At 39.7% G+C, this 20,130-nt stretch overlaps 1 long non-coding RNA gene across 2 annotated transcripts in view; it reads left to right on the top strand.

The window, feature by feature from the left end:
* Positions 1–19,371, top strand: part of LOC124859097 — a 122,377-nt gene extending 103,006 nt beyond the window's left edge. The window contains exons 3-4 of one of the 2 annotated variants that reach the window (XR_007036011.1): positions 6,678–6,748; positions 19,280–19,371. This is a non-coding gene — a long non-coding RNA (uncharacterized LOC124859097). Of the gene's footprint in view, positions 1–6,677; positions 6,755–19,279 lie in introns of both variants that reach the window. The other variant, XR_007036010.1, reaches the window with a different exon arrangement.
* Positions 19,372–20,130: the final 759 nt, after the last annotated feature.

Below are 20,130 nucleotides of genomic sequence, written 5' to 3'. Positions count from 1 at the left end.
AGAGAATTCGGCGTGAAGCCTGACTGCAAATGTTCGCTGATAATGACCAGTGTGTTTTTTAGATGCAGCTAATGAGCATGGCCATTAGGCATAAATGACATTTTAAAAACCTGGGGAGCAGGGAATGAAGAAGCACCCTGGATCGACTCCCCGTCGGCAGCAAATATGCCAAAAACATCTGGTGGATGCAACACCCAGTTCACACAGATGACCTCCAACCGGAGTGTTGACGTTTGTCAGTCTTTTCACTGTAGGGGGCCTTAGGAGATAAAGGCTCATTATAGAGAAACTGTCACATCAGTACCAGCTTTGGATCTCAGAGATGTTGATACTTGATATTTCTTTGCATTTGACACATGAATTGATTTAGAAAGACTTTTTCCTGCATCATAGCCTTTTGAAGTGATACTGCAGCAATAACAGTGCTTTCATAACAGCATTTCATAAGTTTGTGGATTAGATTTATTCTTGAATAAGAGGTCTATACTGCATACATTGCAAAGTCCACTAATTATCCAGAGGATTGCAAACTCATACTGTCATGCTGCTAGTTTGCAAGAATAGAGTTAGCCAGTTCCAATTCACATCGACTGATCAATCACCATTTCTAAGTACAGTAGTTTGGATTTTTTGAAATGATAAATCTATTAACTTTATCACACACACTTTGTCACACTTAAATGTTCCAGCTTGATTGGCTTTGAAGGTGACCAGCTGATTGGAAACTCCAAAATATTAGCCTTTTCCTGTCAGTGAATGCCCCATGTTGCCAAGTAGCACTGGAACAACAATCTTTAGTATAGAAGCTATTACTGGGAAAAGATTGAAAGTTACTAGTTTCAGTATCAGTAAATTCTCTAAAGTTATCTGAAAGCAAAGACATGTAAGGAGCTAATAAAGCTATTTAATGTGTTTTCTCCAACAGGGCTGTCCAAGTCCAGTCCTGAAGAACTACTATCCTGCAACTTTTAGATGCATCCCTTCTCCAACACACCTGAATCAAATGATTGGCTCATTACCAGGCCTCTGCAGAGCTGAGGCACTCTGATGAGGGAATTCAGCCATTCAGGTGTGTTTGAGCAGAGATGCATCAAAAAGTTGCAGGATAGTAGTTCTCCAAAACAGACTTAAACACTGTTCTACAACATGTATAGATGCACCTGTGCTATGTTAAGGTTGTGAGAGAGACAGAGACTTTCAGCAGACTATAGGCAGGCTGAAAGTCAGTCATTTTCTACCGATTATTCCATAGTGGGTCGTGGGGAAGCTGGTGCCTATCTCCAGCAGTCTATGGGCAAGAGGCGGGGTACACCCTGGACAGGTTGCCAGTCCATTGCAGGGCAACACACATACAACCATGCACACACTCACTAGAGTGACCAAGCCAGAGTACCCAGTGAAAACCCACACATGCACGGGGAGAACATGCAAACTCCATGCAGAAAGACCCCTGGCCAGGAATCAAACCCAGGACCTTCTTGCTGCAAGGCAACAGTACTACCAACTGCGCCACCGTGCAGCCCTCAGGCTGAAAGTATTACACTAAATTGCTATGTTTGATCCTTTGACCTTTCAACCTTTGTCTGTGATGGAACATGGTACAAATGGAAACCATATAGGCACTTGATGCATTCAGTAGACACATGTTTATTAATGTCTTTTAAGATGCATGAAACTTATTTTACTCAACTATGCTACAACCAAGCAAATTCTGCCATGGAGTCTGCATTACACAGGAATAAAGACAAAGACTTATTTTAGCAATGGTAGCAACATGAATATAAAAAAACAGTTTCTAAAAACTGTTAAAAATCTCAACTCCACATCATGATCCGTCATCATGCAACATCACATATAATTATTGACTGATCATGACAGAAAGGATCGAAAAAATACTTTTGAACTAAATCATTTCATAGTACAGCTTTAAATCAGAATTAGCTAAAATTGCTATGGACAAATACAACGTAAGATCAGACATTGGTCACAAAACTCTGTTACATTCCAATGATGTGCTGTTAAGTTATATTGTATGAACATTCAGTGTAGTACATCTCTTAGCATCTTTACCTTGATATAATAGATTTGTTTTGGTTTGTCGTTTCAGAAGAAACTATCCACACCTATGGTCTGGTAATTAATTTTGTCTCTGTATTCATGCAGTTTGGTAAAGGCATCATTTGAGATATGTGAATTAACGAGAGGCACTATGCACCACATATGAGAATCAACAAAAGAGCATTTCCTTGAACAGCTGGTCTTTTTCCTTTGTCTGCTCCAATGCCTTACTTTTGCAATGCTTTGTTTCTCTGGCTATATAGGTTTAGTATGAAAGTAGGTGTTTCACAAAGCAAGATCACTGTGACAGACCACAAATGCCAATGGTCTTCTGAGTAAAAAAAATCACAGACTTCTACATAATAAAAAAACATCTAATGCAAATGTAGAAAATATGTAATTGGTTGCAATATTCAGTTATTTAATATTAAATTATTGACACTAAAAAAGTCATCTGCTACACGTAAGATGCCGATAGCTCAGAATCGCCCTACAGAACCCAACCTCAAAAAATCTGATTCCACATTTTGATGTGATCTAAATTCAGTGATTTTCCAAAAACAACAGTTTCTAGTCACAGTGAAATGCTTCTGATTCTGCTACAGTTGGAAGTTGAGCTACATCAACATTGGGCTAGTGAAGCAGACACATTCAGTCTATATAAATAAACTGCTGCTACTTTATACCTTAGCTTTTCTCTGCTTTTTATGTTAGTGTATTATTTGTCTGCATAATGCTTGTAATACAAATATTTGTTGGTATTTCAACTGATATTTAAACAGAAAGAAAGAAAGAAAGAAAGAAAGAAAGAAAGAAAGAAAGAAAGAAAGAGAAAAAGAAAGCGAGCGAGCCTCTGAATGCTTCTTTGGACAATACAGCAATCAGCATTTTCTCCTCATACTGAGATGTACCACAAAATCTGCTCAAATTATGGCAATAAAAATGCAGACCACTTCACACATAATTTTATTTTCGATGTGAAAAATTTGAATGCTGCTATGCAAGCATAAGGATTGGTTTAGTCCTCTATGTGAACACGCGGAGGTGTTTGTTTTGCTCACGGAACCCTGATGACCTTCGAGTATTCTCCGTATGAATTTTCTGGTGATACCTCTCTGTTGATCTGAGGGGGGGCTGTGGTAAAAAACAGATGACATGCTAAGGTAAGGCTGTATGTGGGCGGTTCTTTTCCCGGGTTGAGAATTTTCCTGCAAGCGATGGATGAAACAGTGGAAAACAGGCTGCAGTGGATGCTGTGCTTACTAACACAATATTGGCAACTAGCCCTACCCACAAACCACAGGCAAATTAACACAGTCCCATTTTACAACTAAATGCTCTCATTTGACTTAAAAAAATCAAACTTAGTTTTCTAACTTCTTTCCAGAGAATTAAGTTGGAAAATGTGTCTCCAGAGGTTAGGAAATAAACTAGTACTAAAAGTTAGTGACTGAAATTATTCTGTGATTTTTTGGCATCCAGGTATACCATATTTACTAAGGGCCTAACAATTAATCAAGCTCAGAAAGCAACATGATATGGAATATTAGGTTCATGAAAATGAGAAGAGACAAGTTTTTGTTTTTCTCACCAAGGCAGGCACAGAAAATATGCTTGGCTAAGTAAGACCTAAAACCAATCTGGAGCTGTACCACTGATGCCCCCCACTGGTACAAAGTAAAAATATTAGGTAGCATTAGCATCATTGAGAATCTACTGGCTTTAAATGTCAAACTATCTCATGCAGAGACGACAGAGTCACAGGTTCAAAGCTGTCAAAAATAGCAAAGCAGGGCAGAGAAACTGAGGGTTCAGAAACAGAAGGTATAATAAAAAACTGCAAAACATTTTCACATGCAGCAGGCGAGGGCTCAGTACAGTCTGTGTGTGGAATATTAGGAATAAAATCCACAGTTTTAAATAACGCAAAGATTATGACCGTTTGATACAATCACAATAGACTGGTGTTTTTTTGTTTGTTTTTCTGCGGTCATTTGCAGGTTTTCTGTAATTACGCCAGCATTCCTTTAATATTTGACACAAATCTGCAGTCCTAATGTGAAGTGTGAAAAGCTTAAGAAATATGCATACTTCTTTAAGGACATTGTAAAAACCACCTTAAATGAACAGCAAGACATGACACATTGCACCCTGTTCATAATTATTAAACTAAATTTAAGCCAAAATGCTGAAGATGATTGTTATAAACAAAGTCTCTCCAATGGATTCATCTACTTTTAGCACCAGTAAGTTGAAGTCCTCGTCATATGTCTAACCCTAATATTTAATGATAAAATAATAAAATGATAAAATTATCACCCCTTCACTACTTTGCTTTACTGTTTACTACTGCCATTGGTTTTCACCAAACTTAATATTGATGTTCCAAAAACCTCTGCTTTGGTCTTGTCTGACATTGTTCTACATTTCTCATGGGTTGATGCCTAATGAGAACCTTGAATAAAAGCATCAGATTGTAATGGTATTGACACAAAAAACAATAAAAGAACAATAATTTTAAGAATGCAGTAACTATTTCTACAAAACATACATAACACACTTATGCTTGCTGCTTTGATAATGTTATTTATAGCATTTAAGATTGGTAAAATACGTATTGAAAACATGAATGTTTCTCAGTTTAGATATTCTTAATGGGGCCTTTGACATAAAATCCCTCTAGATGTTGATAAAAACCCAAGTAGTCCACACATACAAAAAAATCAAAGCAGATTAGTCCCTAAAAGACGTTATAGGTAACAAAAATGGAATGATTCAGTGATTAAGTATTAAACACACTTACAGAAATATATAAAATTGTGCAAAAGCCTTTCCTAGTAATGATGACTTGAAGAGGTCTCCCGTATGGAGACACTAGTCACATGCGATTCTCAGGTGTTATTCTGACCCATTCTTCCACACAAACTGCCTTTAAAATGTAAAAACTGTGAGGGTCCTTTTTACCCACGCGTGTCTTCCGTTCTTTCCATAGATTTTCAATTTAATACACGTCAGGTGATTGACCGGGCTTTTCTCGCAGTTTTATTTTCTTTCTCTGAAATTAATTGAGTTTCTTTATGGTGAGTTTCTTTTTGTTGGGACTATTGTCTTGCTTGGAAAACCACATTTATTTAATCTTCAGATTCTTATGAAGATTGTATTGATGACTATTGTATTAATTTCTCCATTCATCTTTCCTTTAGTTATATGAAGTCTGCCAGTAACATCAGACAAGCCCATGCCATGAAGTTTTATCTGCAGGCTTTACTTTTGGCATGGTGCCTGTTGAGACTATGCTCTCCAAGTGTTGCACTGGCTCGTCCAAGTATTCTGCAGCAAATTTTAAGCAAGCTTCAGTGTGCTTTTTCACCAGAAGTGGTTTTATGCAGTAAGTGTGCATAGAGGCCATTGTGGTTTACGGCATTACTTATGGACTTTTGAACAACTCGTTTGAGCATTTATTTGAGTCCTCAGTCAGAATTCTTATGAGGAGTGCCTAGCTATGACTCATTTATGGTAAAATTATGTTCTTTCCACTTCCATTTAATGCGTCCAACAGTGCTTACCAGAAGATTCAGAAGCTTAGAAATGCAGCTGGAACAATTTCTATTAGTATGATTTGCAACCTTAAGAATTTGTTTGATGAAAGTCTCTTTGCTTTTACCAATCGTACCACACTGTGAAATCCTTTGATACTAAGAAACCTTTTTATAGACAATTAGTTAAAATAAACCAGCAGATTCTGACTTGAACATTGCTGCAGATATGCTTTCTAAATACTAAAAGATTTCATCGTGTTTCTTGGCTTTCTATGCATTTTGCACTCTTTGTGTGTTCAGCACTCCGTGAATCATTCCAATTTCTTACCCATAACTTAATTTAATTACTAATTTGCTTTGATTTCTTTGTATGTGTATATTACTGGGGTTGTTACTGACATCTAAAGTGATTTTTATATCAACACACCCATTAAAAATATTTAAACTGTGAAAAACATTGACTTGTTCAACACCTATTTTACTAGATAATATTTTTGTTTTGATTTGATTCATGAAGCACAGGCCCTTTTTAAGACAACAAAAGATCTGTAGAGATGATTGAGATGTTTCTCTGCCCAAGATCTTCACTTCTGTTATTTTTCAATGGAGATCCAGCATGTAACATTCATTAAAAACACAGTTCTGGAATACAGACAAACAGAAAGAATGGATAACAACGCGCTCCTTTTAAAGCATCTATAATAAACAGTGGAGAAAAACCAAGGGGTGAGGAGAACCTTGTTAAATGAGGTCATCCCAGCACATCCTTTGATCTCTCCTTTCTTCATCTCAGCAGCGAGTGGCATATGAGAGGATCTATCTTTGTGAACAGTTTTGAGCCCCCAAAATTACAAACAAACGAAAGGCAAGGGATCGATAGTGTGCGTCTCACAGAATGATGAACTGGCACTTCAGAGGGGGGAAAAAAATCAATGACACGTTCCCTCTCCTCTGGTCTCTATCCTTCTCTATGAGCCCTAAGCGCTCTTCACAGTCCTGGTGCAGCAGTGTTTAAGTGTGTGCTCAGAGCTGGGTTTGTTTCTACGCTTTAATGGCCCTTTGTTTCTTCTACCTTTTTAGCTTGGAAGACCCCTGCCACTTTGATGTGTGAATGCACCCACCGATAATGGCTCAGAGGAGACACAGTGGACGTAAGTGTAAGTGCTTCTTGCCTGATTTACAGCTCTGGTGGTCCTCCACCCCTGCTGCCCTTTGGGCCTATTGATCAGACTACATTGTATTATTTAAATCATAACAGTCTGCTTGGATGAATCTGGCAAAACGACAACATATATTTACCCTAAAACATGCCAGGGATAGTTGAAAGAAGATTATTTTAGCTGAATTTTATTTCTTTTTTTTCTGTGAGAGTATTTGAGTTAAATGAAGATTTTCACCATCCTAGAAAAACAGAAGAAAGTTCATTATTTGCCTTAATGTAGAATTAATAAACTTCTCGAAGGGGAAAATTGGATTCCAAGAGCTTTGAGTGAAGCTAAAAATTAACTGTGGCACTTTGGTAATCCTCTAGGATCACATGCACCACAGAGGGAAGTGTTTCTTGGCCAAAGTTGTGCTCTGTTAAAAGAAATACAGAATTGCTTTAATAAATCTGAGAGGCACATAAGCTCTGGGTTGGTAAATTGATTGCTTTTGTTCCACAAGAGGTGAAGTTAGTTTGCTACTAAGTTGTAACTTTGCACATTATATGTTTTGTCTCAGTTGAGAAGGAAAAACATACAAACTCTATGCAGAAAGACTCCCGTTGGAAGTCAAACCAAGGACCTTCTTTCTGCAAGGCAACAGTGGTACCAACTGCGCCACCTGCAGCCCCAACTTTCCCTTAAGAGACATGATGGGTGGTTCTCCTTGACTGCCTGAGTTTTTTGCAACCAAGAACGATTGAGCTCCAGTCACTCCAGCACTTTCTCTGCCATCTCACTGAAAGGATTTTTAACAATAGGAGCGCTGAAAGAAGATTTAAGGAATTTTGAAACCATAACTATTAAAAAGCCTTGATATAATTCAGTACTGGTAACTGGCCTATGTCAAGTGCTCCATCCGGTTTAAAAACAGTGTTGTCTTACATGGATGCTCGGGGGCACTCCCTTAATTTCCACACCATAACTGTCTATGTTTTTAGTGACTGGGGATATGTCCATACTGCTAAATGTATCTTTGTAAGAGGGAAAAGTGTAGCAGCCTAACATGTGTAGAGTGCAGCATTAAGTGCGGCAGGGGCAACTCTCTGTTACTCTATGCTCGATACGATCAGAGAACTCTCTTGTGACTCCAGCACTTCTTCATCTTATTAAAATGTTTTTCACTGTAGAAATAGAATAATGGGAGGTTTTACTAGTTTTTCTGTAACTTATACTAGCATACTAGCATAGATTTCTTTTGTAGAATATTGCCCCATGACAAAAATGCCCTGCCTGTAGCAAACTGCATCACATTTCAGATATGTAAAATGGTATCAGGTTCTGGGTGCATGTAATCTACATTAGTTAGTGTTGTCTATATGAAAGCAGTGTCCATGCTAATCTGTCAACCTGTCCTGGGTGTCACGTGCGTGATGTAGCTGAGCTTTCAGACAGCCTCAGTTGGAGCTGGAAGGCAGGGCTGTCAGCTGTAGAGAACTCTTCCTGTCAGCCCTGCCTCATAAAATTTACTGCGGCAAGATGAAGGCCAAGACAGCTATCCGTGAGGGGTATACGGAAGGAGGAGAAAGAGGGTTATCCATACGGCTATCTATCTGCTGCATCTATCTACAGAATCTATTGGTCTCCGTTTCTTTGTCTTTGTTTGTGTCCAGGGGTGCAGCTTGGATGTTGTGTGTCAGTAGCAAAATATTCATGGTATGTGCAGGGAGTTTGACAAGCTGCTCTGACACCTCCACTCTACTCTTTCCACACTCATTTTCATTTTGTCTCTTGCGTCAGCACTTTACCTCGCAGCTCCTCTGGTCTGCGTTCAGCTATGAATTGTATGCTCAGTACAGTCAGGATAAAAAGAAACTCACAGCACACTGCTTTTACATTACTTACCTGAGAAAATAGGATGTTAAAAATAGAAAGGCTGCATATCTTCGGGAACAATGTCTGAAAAGATTTCATTTGAGCTTTTATCACCAGTCCGTGAAGGCTTTCATGCTAAAATTGGCAATTTATTGTATTCTGTTTAAGATTCACCTCACCTCCTCATAATGAAAACACTTTCAATCTTGGTTTGAAATCTTTGGGAAATTCTGTATTGGGTGCACATCTACCATATAACTGTGTGAAGCATTTCAACCACCAGTTTAGATTGGAATTGGGTATTGTTCTGTACGAACAAACTGGAAGCCCTTTGTCTTTACTTTTAAGCTTTAAATTAGAAACATTTAGCAACCTCTGATCAGTGTCACTTCAGTGACTTGCTGGTGAAATGATGTTAAGCCCAACATTATTCATATCTTTGTCAGATTTAGGCGTCATATAATATTTTATTTTACCAACATGTTTCTTGTGTATGGAAGTGATTAATGTTTTGGAGTGATCCAAACAGAGAATTTGGCTAAAGATTAGGGTGATGGGAAGGAGACCCTCCAGCCTCGAAGACTTGGACTTTGATCAACAAAGATAAATAGTTAAAATGCCATTAGAAACATGCAAAAAGCTGGTCAGCAATAAGAAGGGTTTGATTGCTGCAGTGCTCATAAAGATTTTTCCATTAAGTATCGAGAATTCTGAAAATAATTTTAATGGTGCCATTTTTTATTATTACATCAATAAATGCTGATGTTTTTTTTTTCAAAATTGGTAACCTGTTAAGCCCAAACCCGCGGGTTGAGCAGAGGGATGCCCGTTTTTCGCCGGCTCTAAAAGTCAGTCAAACACCGCCAAGTAAATCAGACATAGTTACATTAGTGGTTCCACTTGAAAAATATTGTTTTATGTCTTACCTTTACACAGGTACCAAAGGTTTGCATGTAGGCCTTATAACTGTGGAGCTATATTTGATTTATTTAAGTTATGTAATTTCAGTCAGTAATTGCTCTAAAACGCCTGAGAGCTTAACTGGTTAAGAAATGCTCATCTCATTTTCTTTCAGAAACCAACTTCTTGTTTAAATAATAACTATTTTAAATCTAAGTCTGCTAAGGGTATGAACATTTTTCAGCCTAACTGTACAGCTGAAAAACACGACACATGTATGTAAGTGCATCAACATACTTTGCTTTAAAAACCCAAACCAGAACGTGAAACTGCATTCTTTATTGAACAGGGAGCCAGTGGAAAAATATCAATTGGGGTGTTACATGAGAGCTTTTGGAGGATGTAGCCAAAAGCTTAGCTGCTGCATTTTGGATAAGCTACAGATGATCAACAGATATTTTACTAAAACAAGTGAAACTAGAATTACAATCCTCTATGCCAGAGGAAATAAAAGTATGAATCACTATCTCTATCTCAGCTCTGTTATGGCACTACCAATATTTCTTTAACCACAAATACAAGAAAGAACAAACTTTTGCCATAACAGTCAAATGATAAAGTCCTGTGAAACATCAGCCCCAAATTTTTATTTGGGGGTGACCAGGCTACCCAGAGCACTAATTAGAACCTCCATGAAAAACAGGTCCAGACAATGGATGGATGGATGCTAACCACAAAGCAGAGCAATTCAGAGCTGTACCAGATATGCCTGTCCCCCTATTCAGTGTCTGGAGTAATACAACATGATCCACAGTGTCAACTGCATGAAATTAAGTGGAATTTCATAACTGCCCCTTTTCCATTGGCTCCTCTTAGCCCGGCTCCACTCCACTTGACCTGCTTTATGAGCGTTTCCATTACTGTTTTTTCCATACTGGTACCTAGTTTTTTGGTCCCTGCTCCTGAGCAGTTACTGGGGCTGAGTATGAACTACATGTGACGTGAACAGACAGCTGTTCACTGATTGGCCTTGGGACCAGGAGAAATGGGAAGATTTTCGATGAGGCAGTGCAGGGAAAAATTAATAAAACTCAAGACCGACTATAATGATATTAAGGACCACAATGGCCGGAGTGGGTCAAACCGAAATACAATTTTACTATTGACAAATCACAAACCATGCCTGAAGGCTGAAAGAAAAGAACAAGGACACTGTGTCCTTACACAGAGGTGTGGCGCTGTATTTAATAACATTCTGATCACACATAAAATCAGCAGTTCAGACACACAAACATTTCCTCAAAAACACACAAAACAATTCCATGAAACAGTGTGTTTTGTTTGAAAATGTATTGATGGCCCTTAAGCAAACCGGTGTCTGCTTTATGACTCAGTTTTGATTGTTTTTAACCTAAAAGTTTTTACAGTCTATTGAAGACGTATGATACAATCTTCCCATGAATATTTTGTTTGGCTCCATTGTTCTACATGTGTAGGCCCAACACCTGCATGGGGCATTTTAACACCAAAAGTTATATTTTCATAGCCCATTTGTAATAAACGGTGTTATGGGAGGTAAACAGTAGTTATTAACTTCTTATCTTTTCAAAGGAGAGAAGCTGCTATCTTGACAGGAGGCTTGTTTAAATCCGTTTCTGAGAGAAAGCATTGATCAGCTCTTTGCTCTGCATATTTCTCAGCATCTTCCCATGCGGTAATGATTAGCCCTGTGGGGAGAGGTAAACAGCAGCATGGAGAAGTTGCAAATCCTTTCTTCTTGTTAAGGTTCCACAACCACCCTCGTTAAGTCATCATCACAGAGCCAAGGCCTTTATTTTCAAACTCTGCAGAAATATCAATATGGATTTAGGAGTCTCCCTGAAGCGAGGTCTTCAGCTAATTAAATCTGTAATCACTTTGTACTGTAAAAACACAATTGGAGGAGGGGGATGAGAGCAGGGCTGTTTAAATGAGAGCCACTGGAACTTTATTTAACAAAGCTAATTGGGTCAGAGCTCCTTATCCTCATAAAGCGCCGAGGTTACTTGGCATCAAGTTGGAAGGCTTACAGCTCTTTGCCCTCAAACAGTCAGACTCCCTGTGAGAGTGTAAACTAGAGTGCAGAGCCGCCAAGCTCAGGAGCAACGTAACTGCTGTCAAGGCCGTAGCAAGAAGATATCTTAATTGTTGTTTCATTGTTTCAAGTCAATTTGTACATTAAGGAATGGGATGGGATTGAGAGGCATTTCGTTCTGAGACTGAATTCCAATAGTGGAAGGTGTCAAACAGACGGACAAATCCATGAATCATCTCTCTGTTTTGTTCCTCATTAGTGGAAAGTGTGAATGTGATTCAGTCACTCGTGCTCCAATGAAGTAATTATCTCTACATAAACTCAATATTTCCCTACTACCACAGTAATATAGACAAATTTAATAAATAGAGTTTGACTCATGTTGTCAAATTTGCACTCAAATAAATAATTTCAATGTGATTTGATTATTACATTTAATTTGCCCATTGTGGCCGGTGGCGATGCTTGCAAAAACTTCTCCCTGGGCTAACAAACCCCCCATCTCCACCAATCCATACACAGACACTCAAACATTAACTCCATCCCCCAAAATGCGAAGTTGTTACTGAAATTATAGCTTTCAATCTTTAAAGGTTTCTTTAAAGGCTGTGCTCAATAAAATAAAACAGAAAACCAAAATAATCTAGAAATATATATTTTTTTATCTGGAAAACATGTAGATTTAGATCTATAAATGCTGAAGATGACCTCCTGAAGTTGAAATGGAGCTTTAGAACAGGGAAAAAAGAGGACTTTTGAAAGTGGTAGTTGTTGACGCTACACGGGCTGGTCTGAGCATTTCAGAAACCGTTGAATTATTGGGATTATCACCAAAACCATCTTGTGGGTTTAGAGAGAATAGTCCGAAAAAGAGAAAATATGTAATGAACACCTGATGTGAGGACAAAAATTTACTTGTTGATGCTAGAGGTCAGAGGAGAATCAGTCAAGTGATTTGTGATAACAGAAAGTCAATAGTAGCTCAAATAATCACTCATTGCAACCAAGATGTGCAGATTACCATCTCTGAATGCACAAATTGTCAAACATTGTGAGAAAATTCCACGGCCATACTAACATACTATTTATAGAGTCCTGCCTCCTCAAACTCCCAGATCTGGTAGAATTTCAAACAGCTCAGCTGATGTATAAAGCTAGAAATAAACAACTACCAGAAAATATTCAAAAGCTGTTCACTGATAGAGTGGGGGGTTATGACTATAGGGAAAATCTCAATTTCAGAACCTTGAGGGTTCGAACCACCATGAAGAGAATGTGCATTTCAGTCAGTGGTGTGAAGGTCTGGAATAAACTTCAAAAAGAGCTGAAGCAATGTCCAAGCATGTTTAAAAAAAGACTAAAACTGATGTTTTTCAACATGTACTGGGATGAGGAGGTGAGGTGAATGGTATCTCATCTGAGCACTGTATGTATGTGTGTGCGTGTCTGTGTTTCTGCTGTGTGTCTGCATGGGGTGCATGGGGAGTGCTGGGCCCTCTTCTTCTCTGCTTCTGGTCCTCTGTGGCTGCAGCCTGATGCTGCAGTTGTTGCAGCCTGGCTTCTCTCGCTGCTCCTCGCTCTGTGCCTCGTGGTGGTGGGGGGCAGGTCGGGGTTCAGGGGACTCTTGTGGACGGCTTGGTAGTTCAGGGGGGTCCCGGGGATCTTGTCCGCCTCTTTGCGCTGTGGGGTTGGGATTGGTGGGGGGAGCTGGTGGTGGAGCTGTGGTGTTGGATTGTGGCTCTGATGATTTGGGGGGAGGGTCTCTAAGTGCCGATATACAAGAATGTGAATGTGGATTTAGGCCTAAGGTGTGGTGTGTTTCTGTGTGTGTAGGTATGCATGTGTGCAGTTACATGTACATATGTGGAGGTACATGTTTGTCTGTATGTGTACATATGTATATGTATGTAGATGTGTGTATGTGTATATATGTGTGTGTGTATGTATGTATATATATATATATATATATATATATATATATAAATAATTGTGTATATATATTTATTTATTAGTTTTTGGTTTGTGAATTCTGGATCAAAAACATAGATGTTAATTAGGAAGGTTACTCAAAGTTAATTTAAGTGCAATTAGAGGGAGAAGGGGTATGAAAAAAGTTTTACTTCTTCATACCCCTTTTCAGACAATTTATATTAATTAATAATCAATGTCAGATCTCAGGTTAAATATACTGTCAAGTTTACTTATTGGAAAATGTTTATTTTACTAGTTTCTATTTATGTTTAAGTTAATTTAATTTATTTGGAACTGGAAATTTAGTTTAATTTAATGTTTACCAAACACTTATTTGTATGGTATTTGGATATTTGTTTGTTTGTTATAAGCATTTCTGAAATTGATTTATTTATTTACTGTTGTTTGTCATTGTCTGAAATAAATAAATAAATAAATAAAAATGGGCTACAACAGCAGGAGATCCCACTTGATGCCACTTGTTTCTTCTAAGAACAGGAAACTGAGGCTGTCATTTTCACAAGCTCATTGTAATTGGACAGTAACAGACTAGAAAAAGGATCTGACATTCTGATGGTAGAGTCAGATAGCTACTTCCAACACAAGAATGCACCATGTCACAAAGCTTAAATCATCACAAACTGGATTCTTGAATAACAAAACATGGTCTTAATCCAACAGGGCACCTTCAGGATGTGGTGTAAGAAATACTGGGATCATGTGGAGTCAACTGTGTAATGCTATCATGTCAGTAAGAACCAAAGTTTCTGAGGAATGTTTCTATCAGCTTGTTTAATCTTTGCCAAGAAGAATTGTGGCAAAGGGGGCGGGGGGGCTCACGTGGTCCTAGCAAGGTGTACCTTAAAATGTGACCACTAAGTGTATATGATGGCTCCAAAAGATTTTATACATTTCTCATTTAAATGTGCTCTGGGAGACACAGTCAAACACCATGTCTGTGCATTGTGACACAACAGTGATAAACCACATCTATCATGATATTTCATCAACAACATATTAGATTTGCTTTTTTTACAACACAACACAATACATAACAAATGGCAGCATTCTGTTGTGTAGAAGACAAAGCACAATGATAAATAAGATAAACATGTGACACTCTCCATTAAGAGTAAATGGTGCCAGAAAAAAACAAACACTTTATTAAAATGCCATAAAAGTGACAGATGAGTGTAAGAGCGGACACCTCGACAGGGTAATTCTCATTATTCACTGCATTCTGCCTCTGAATATTAAGCCAGAGAAGTTGTTCACTGTGAGTCTCAGTAGCAGGGTGTTGACTGTGTGCCTCCTCCATTTCTCCATGTTATTCACATTCTCGTCCATTCCCAGGGCTCTTTGTCTGAAGAGCTGGCACTAAACAGGCGGCCAGGGCCAAGCGCAGTATGGTGAGGTTAGCTCTGCCCTGGACACATCTTCACAGCGACCTGATTTCCTTCTGGTTGCTCCCCTTAATCCCCTGAGTGCATGCTCATTTTCACCTGATACTTGGTTAGAGCCATTTCATGGCGACAAACTACTGTAACAATTCCGATGGGGGAGAAAGATTTCAAAGTTCAGTAATTGCAGAGGCAGTTAGGCGTTCTCGCAGATTCTGTTTCATTGTTAAGTTTGGCAGATAATAGTCTCCATTATTAGAAATGATGCGTGAGGTCTGAGTGATCTGATTGCAACCCCTGTCATGAAACTTCAGTATGACTTTCTGGCTTGTCATATTCAGCTTGCAGTTATCTGAATTAATATTAGTGATTGGTCCCCCAGTCACGTTCAGCCCCATCTTTTCATTCCAGCATCTGGTTTTAATTGGTGCAACGCTGTAAAGCTACAGCTGTTCTGCCTGTTAGGACAATAAATTACTCCAATTAGGAGTTGAACAAAAGAGGCTGTCTGACACTGCAGCCCACTGCCATGCTTTAAAATTGGACCGCAGTGGAATGAGGCTGTACCGTAACACCTGCCCTATAATTTTTCAGATCAAAACACAGTTCAGATTTTGTGGTTATGGAGAGAGATTGCTTTGCATGCCATATGTATCCTCTGTCACTGAAGCTGCTTGCTTATAAATTAAATAGAAAATGTGTCAGCATTTGAAATCAATACAAGGTACATTGTGTGATTAATTGGTGTTTGCATTATGAGTTGTGGATACATCTAGGTTTTCTGGCAGCCGCCTGCCATATCGATGCCACTGGTAATGAAGGCAATAATGAGGGACGGTTCAGGAGGATGTGGAATAGGAGGAACAATAGGAACATCTGTGCCTCTCCATAGTTAGACTGTAATTGAGACCATATTTCATTTTGGACTGTGAAAGCTAGCCCTGTGCTGTACTCGCTGTCTACCTTCCAGAAAGATGAGGCATTTATTTTGCTGGCGTAACGCCTTCAGCAGCTTCGGCGACACAGGTGGTCCACCGCTGGGAGGAATTTGGGGCGGCAGCAACAGTTGCAGTCTTCCCTGCTTCCCCACGTCTCGTCCTGGCCGTGCCATCCCTTTGTTTCAGCACTTGCTGTGAGCACACCATTAAGCCAGGAGAGGTTTGACAAGAAAAAATGAAGTGTGCCATTTCCTGTGGCTTCGAGTGCCTTTCTGAATAATGAGTGCTTTACTTTGTCTCTCTCTCTCGCTTCTTGCCGTAAGATATACTTTTCCCCTTGAAGTTTCAGTTTACTGAGAGAGAGGACGGGTCTCCAGGTTGCCACTTGAGTCTGGAAAACATAAAATCTTAGAAACACTTCCAGCGTTGGATTTCATTTGGGAAATCCTTATTCAGAAGTCGCAGCTCAGGATAGTATAAAGCTGTGCTGTACAGGTCCTTCTCAAAATATTAGCATATTGTGATAAAGTTAATTATTTTCCATAATGTCATGATGAAAATTTAACATTCATATATTTTAGATTCATTGCACACTAACTGAAATATTTCAGGTCTTTTATTGTCTTAATACGGATGATTTTGGCATACAGCTCATGAAAACCCAAAATTCCTATCTCACAAAATTAGCATATCATTAAAAGGGTCTCTAAATGAGCTATGAACCTAATCATCTGAATCAACGAGTTAACTCTAAACACCTGCAAAAGATTCCTGAGGCCTTTAAAACTCCCAGCCTGGTTCATCACTCAAAACCCCAATCATGGGTAAGACTGCCGACCTGACTGCTGTCCAGAAGGCCACTATTGACACCCTCAACCAAGAGGGTAAGACACAGAAAGACATTTCTGAACGAATAGGCTGTTCCCAGAGTGCTGTATCAAGGCACCTCAGTGGGAAGTCTGTGGGAAGGAAAAAGTGTGGCAGAAAACGCTGCACAACGAGAAGAGGTGACCGGACCCTGAGGAAGATTGTGGAGAAGGGCCGATTCCAGACCTTGGGGGACCTGCAGAAGGAGTGGACTGAGTCTGGAGTAGAAACATCCAGAGCCACCGTGCACAGGCGTGTGCAGGAAATGGGCTACAGGTGCCGCATTCCCCAGGTCAAGACACTTTTGAACCAGAAACAGCGGCAGAAGCGCCTGACCTGGGCTACAGAGAAGCAGCACTGGACTGTTGCTCAGTGGTCCAAAGTACTTTTTTCGGATGAAAGCAAATTCTGCATGTCATTCGGAAATCAAGGTGCCAGAGTCTGGAGGAAGACTGGGGAGAAGGAAATGCCAAAATGCCAGAAGTCCAGTGTCAAGTACCCACAGTCAGTGATGTTCTGGGGTGCTGTGTCAGCTGCTGGTTTTGGTCCACTGTGTTTTATCAAGGGCAGGGTCAATGCAGCTAGCTATCAGGAGATTTTGGAGCACTTCATGCTTCCATCTGCTGAAAAGCTTTATGGAGATGAAGATTTCATTTTTCAGCACGACCTGGCACCTGCTCACAGTGCCAAAACCACTGGTAAATGGTTTACTGACCATGGTATCACTGTGCTCAATTGGCCTGCCAACTCTCCTGACCTGAACCCCATAGAGAATCTGTGGGATATTGTGAAGAGAACGTTGAGAGACTCAAGACCCAACACTCTGGATGAGCCGCATTGAAGCAGTCATTTCTGCAAAAGGATTCCCGACCAAGTATTGAGTGCATAACTGTACATGATTATTTGAAGGTTGACGTTTTTTGTATTAAAAACACTTTTCTTTTATTGGTCGGATGAAATATGCTAATTTTGTGAGATAGGAATTTTGGGTTTTCATGAGCTGTATGCCAAAATCATCCGTATTAAGACAATAAAAGCAGCTACCTGAATGGAGAGAAGATATACTTCAACCGAGAACATATAGCTTCTTACATCTCTGTGCTTCCTTTGACTTCACTTTTAAAATTGCCTATTAATAAAGAAAATGTCAGACTTTGAGTCTTATTTATTTGATAAAAACATACTCACGGAATAGTGTTGATGTCAGTGCAACCTGTTTGTGCTTGGATGGAAAAAACAGCTCTGTTTTCTGACTGGCAATCACCGATCAGGGCCCAAGCTGAAAATTGTCCAATTTCTTTGTCCATCTTTAGAAAATGTAAAAATCTGTTTCCTGAGTACTAGGAGCAAAGCAGCATCATGAGATGGAAAATGTTTTTTCAAATATGCTGCAAACCAGCCACATTGTAACAGGTATTTTAGGTTGTTTAGTGGTCTCTTTATTCATTGTGTTTGGGTTGAAGAAGATGCAGGGTAGATATCTGATACTCCCTCACACAGCCCTGTTTTCGCTGAACCCCAAGGAACTGTCTGAGATGACTGACCTCCTTTAGGAGAGTTATGGTCATGACCGGAGGGATCTCCCTGCTTATTATGACAGAAGTGTTATGGTAATGGGATGGAAAGTCTGCACGGCGGTGATAGCACCGTAGGAACGGATAACCTATTACCCACCACTGCATGCTGGTAGTAATGGTAAGACAGAGGGCATCCTATCTGTTATGGTGTTGATGCATTTTGAATGGGCACTACCATCATATATCAGTGGACTATAATGGCAGGAAAGAGCATCCTGGGGGAGGCATGTATGGTCATAATGCTGAGAAAATGGTGAGAATACTGTACTCAGCGTTGCAAAGTCGGTTTATAGTGATAAATTGAGGGTAGTATTGGGGTTTTTCTCTCTCTGCTATAGTAACGGAGGGCCAGCCCGTGTGTTCAAAGAGCGTGAATACCCAGGGAGAGCAAGACAATGAAGAGCGTGTGTATACTTGTGCATACGGCAAATAAGAGCCACTCGGCAGAAGGGGAGCCTTAGTTAGCTGTATGTTTATGGCCCATCATCTCTAGCCAATTACACTGCTCCAGTCTTGGAGCGGAGTGGATCCTCATCAGAGCCGTCAGTGTCTGAGCAAGAAGACAGACAGTGACAGTTAACGTTTCTGGACATCCTTGGCAGAGCGCTCTTCACCTTAGGGGGCTCTGGAGATTCTTGCTAAACAGTAAGGCACCAGGTGACACAATCTGCCGAGCCTACAGCTGCTGTGGGAATTTAAAGCTATTTTATATCTTTGCGTGCACAGTTTGGCGCCCCTGCAGGTGTGAATGAGTGTGGTCTGGGTTCTATGAATTGAAACATTATCTGTGCAAGCTTTTTGCCTCTTTGGTTCCCCACATGCTCTTTGTGTTGTCCCCAGTTTTAACTCTGTAGATCACTCGCAGGTTGATATACTGATTTTTGCATTATAACATATAATGTTTGATCATAGCATCTTTGGGTGTTGTTGTTTGCCAGGTACAGCAGAAGCAGACGTGTTCATGTGTCCCATCCATGCCACCCTACAGACACTCTCCTATAAACACATCTGAACTTCTCAAGGTAATCCCTTCTTCTCTTTATTGTTTGTTTTCTGCATGTGCTTCAAATCAGTTTTCTGCAACTTCAGAGCAGCTGCCTTCGTTTCCCAAAAGAATTGTTCACACGCAGAGGGGAGACTTTAGGAAAGGTAAACATCGTCAAGCTTACGGCTCAGCTGCAATAAAAACTCATTTGCTTTTAGCAGAGAGTTGTTTATGATGCTTTCAACGAATTTGAGGATGATTTGATTCAAAGTGTGAAAGTTTTATACTTCAAGGATTTGAGCTCTTTGGGGCAAGACAATGGTCCATAAACATCAATGATGATTGTGGGATTCTCTTCTGGGCTTCACATTCAGAAAGAGTTGGCTGGACGAAGGGATGCCTCTCCCGGGAGAGAAGATATTGACCACCAGTAGTTGCACGTTAGTGCCGTTTATCACCTTTTTCTTTCCATAGGCACTAAGTGCAACAGCAGCAAAACTGCAGCAGTATTGACATCCATGCCGTCTTTTTGTGCAGGACTACACATCGAGCTTGTCATGTGTACTTTTTTACGGTGGCTGGGGGGTGCAAAACCCTTTTACAAGTACCGAAACAAATTTACATTTCAGAAAACAAATTTACATTTCAGAAAACAATTTTACATTTCAGAAAACAAATTTACATTTCAGAAAACAATTTAACAAGATGCGAAACAAATTTACATTTCGGAAAACAAATTTACATTTCAGAAAACAATTTAACAAGATGCGAAACAAATATACATTTCAGAAAACAAATTTACAT

This window comes from Girardinichthys multiradiatus, chromosome 2, assembly GCF_021462225.1.
Source record: "Girardinichthys multiradiatus isolate DD_20200921_A chromosome 2, DD_fGirMul_XY1, whole genome shotgun sequence".
NCBI lineage: Eukaryota > Metazoa > Chordata > Actinopteri > Cyprinodontiformes > Goodeidae > Girardinichthys > Girardinichthys multiradiatus.
The sequence above is the reverse complement of the archived record's forward strand: the minus strand, read 5'-3'. Positions and strand labels throughout refer to the sequence as shown.